Genomic DNA, 3609 nt, shown 5'->3' on the forward strand with positions numbered 1-3609 from the left:
CTTAGGCGGCCTAATACTTTACTCTATATATTAAAGAGGTATAGATAAACTATTAAGAATTATACTCTATAAATAAGGAATTTAGCTAAGAAGACTTTTAATAGTTCTTCTAGGATAAATAGGGTAGCTCTATATAAATATAGTATTAAGGATTTTATAAATAGGATTAATTATAATAAAAGAATAAATAAATTATTAAGGAATTTATAAAAGAATTCTATAATAGAATAAAGGATATAACGTTAATATTAATAAAAGAGGACTATATCGAATAGCTATTTATAAAACTATTATTAGAAATATAGAGGGTATTTATAAAATAGCTTTAATAATTATAGAGTATTTAAAAGGTTATTAATATAATTAAATAATTTAAAGACTATATAGGGGACTATTATAATACTAAAGTAAGAGGCCGTAGCTTACTAAATATAGGATAGAACTATAATAAGTATAGAAAGAGGAGTCTTTAATAAAAGGAGCGGCCTAAGGCGCTTAGGATACTTAATACCTCTATAATAAAGAAGGACGAATAGGGATCGTTAATAGGATCCGCCTCTTCTAGGAGAAGCTTAATAATACTATAATAAAGGCCCTTATCCGAAATCGAGTACTTTAATTATAATAAATTAAGTTATTATTCTTTAATATATATAGAGTTATAGAGGAATAGTAAATAAAGAGGATATAAAATAGGATTAAGAGTTTATAAATACTATAATTATAAAAGAGAAAGATATATTATATATTTCTATTAAAAGACTATAATAATAATATACCTTAATAATATATAAAACGCTTAGAGTAAAGGACCCTTTATAATTATATAATAAATAATAATCTATAGCTATATATAAATAAGTAATAATTAAAGAGCTATAATAGTATTTATAGATTTAGGTATAGACTTTAATATTATCTTTTATAACCTTTTAAAAAAAGCTAATTAAAATAAAGAACTATAGCTTTATAAAAAGGTTCTATTAATTATAGGATATTCGCTATAGACTTATAGCTAAATAAAACTAAGAGTAAAGCTAAAGGATAGTTTTAATATTATAAAGACTATAGAGAATAAATTCGTAATAGTAGACCTAAGAGATTATAATATATACCTTAAAGTACTTTAGCTTATTATTATAGACTTATTAATCTATTAATTAATTAAGGAATAGAGATTCCCTATTATTACGAAGGATATTATAATCTTAGGGGACGTTAGAGAGATTAAGGGTAATATTATAATAAAGGGATTTACTTAATTCCCTATATTTAAAAGAGGTAGAGCTCTAAGACTACGATAATTATAAATAGAGTATATTAGAGTAATAGAAGCTATAGGGAGCCCTGAGCTTCCTACTATTTACGTTAATTATATAAACGTCTTCTCGGAGGAGGGTATAGTATTATTACCTCTATATATAGTAATAGATTACTAAATCGAGCTTAAAAAGGGTAAGTAATTATTATAGGGGCTACTATATATACTAAACCCTATAGAGTTAGAGGAACTATAGACTTACTTAGAGGAGACCCTCGATTATAGTTAGATCCGCTATTTAAGGAGTTCCGTAAATATACTTATACTATTTATACTAAAGAAGGGTAATAAATTATACCTTTATATAGACTATTATAGATTTAATAGGATTATAAAAAAGGACTATACTATATTCCCCTTTATAAGTAAAATCCTCGATTATTTATTTAATATTATAGTATTTATAAAGCTCGATTATTACTCTATTTATAATTAAATATAGATTATTAAAAGCGATAAATAGAAAATAGTATTCTATATATATTATAGATATTTCGAATATATAATTATACTATTTAAGCTATTAAATGCCCCTATAACGTTCTAGGTATATATTAATAAGACTTTTATAAAGCTAGTAAATTATATTTATATCGTCTACCTTAATAATATCTTAGTTTATAGTAAAAACTTTATAGACTATAAAAGTTATATATAAGAGGTATTAATATAGCTATAAGAGGCGGGACTATATATAAGCTTAGAGAAATACGAATTCTTAATTATAGAGACTAGCTTTTTAAGATATATAATATTACTTTATAGTATTAGAATAAAAGAAAACTATATCTAGGCGCTATAGGACTAGCCTCTCTTTATATTTATAAAGGATATTTAATAATTCCTAAGGTTTATAAACTTCTATTATAGGTTTATTCGTAACTTCTCCTATATTATATTAAAGCTAACTATAGAACTCTATAGAGGTCGGAAAAGGCCTTTAACGTTATCGGAAGTAAACTATAAAGCTTTTTATTAATTAATAGAAGCTTTTATTAGCGCTTTACTATTATAGTACTTCGATTTATACCTCTTTATAAGATTAGAGATTAATACTTCTAAAAGGGCGATAAGCGTAATCCTACTATAGAAGTACGATAATAGCTAGTACTTTATAGGGTTCTAATTATATAAGTTAATAGATATAGAGTAACGCTATAATATAAGTAAAAAGGAGCTATTAATAATTATCGATACTTTACGGAATTAGAGGTAATACTTAGTATATCCGTAGTAGCCGATATAAGCGCTAACGGACTACTTTAACCTCTAGTTTCTAGATACTAAGAAACGGCTTAATATATAATAGCTATAATAGCTTAAGGAACTTAGTACGGTTAACCTAGATATCGTCTTCTACTCTAGGAAGAATAATAGTATAGATATATTATTTAAGTAACCGGACTATATAAAAGTAAACCCTAGAGCTATAGAAGATATACTAATATTATTATAAGAGAAGCTATAGATATAACTATAGATTATAGCTATAGGAGGAATATATATATTAAGAGCTAGAAGGGTTATTATACTAGAACTATAGAGAATCCGTAGGCTTTATATATAGCGTTATATATCTATAGCTAAAGGCGTATAGTAGAAGGGTAAGCGTTTAAGTAAGAACCTATAAGAGTTTAATAATTAGAAATCCGCTCTTAGCTAGGGGAGCTAAGAGTACTATAATATAGTAATACTATGCTTATTACTTAAGCCTACTATAAGGGGTAAAGCTAACTAAGCTATACCTCTCGAGACTACGCTAGTATAAGGCGTTAAGTCTAAAACCGTAGATAGCTAACTCCGCGGCCTACTATTAGAAGCTATTCGGACTACGTAATAGAGAGACGTCTTTATTAAATAGCGAATAGAATCTATAATAGATTAGAAAAGTAAAGGGTTAGAGGTATCTATTAAGGCGTAAGGATATATATTACTACTAAGTATAAGAGTCGAAAAGCGATACGGGCTATAGGGTATCTAGACCTAGGGCTATAATAAGCTAGTATAGATTAATAATATAGTATATATACTTAGGGATATAAATTTATAGAAGGAGATTCTAGAGGTATATTACGATAATACTATAGTAGGGTACCTTAGTATAAGAAGAATACTAAAATAGCTATAGAACGCCTTCTTCTAGGAAGGTTAGCGTAGAGATATAATTAATTAAATATAAACTTATAATATATATTAGAAGACGAAGCTATAGATATATAAACTATATAGCCTATTAATACTATTACTATTTATAGAACGATTATAATAGGAGATCTCTATAGACTTTA

This window comes from Verticillium alfalfae, genomic scaffold, assembly GCF_000150825.1.
Source record: "Verticillium alfalfae VaMs.102 supercont1.16 genomic scaffold, whole genome shotgun sequence".
Classification (NCBI taxonomy): Eukaryota; Fungi; Ascomycota; class Sordariomycetes; order Glomerellales; family Plectosphaerellaceae; genus Verticillium; species Verticillium alfalfae.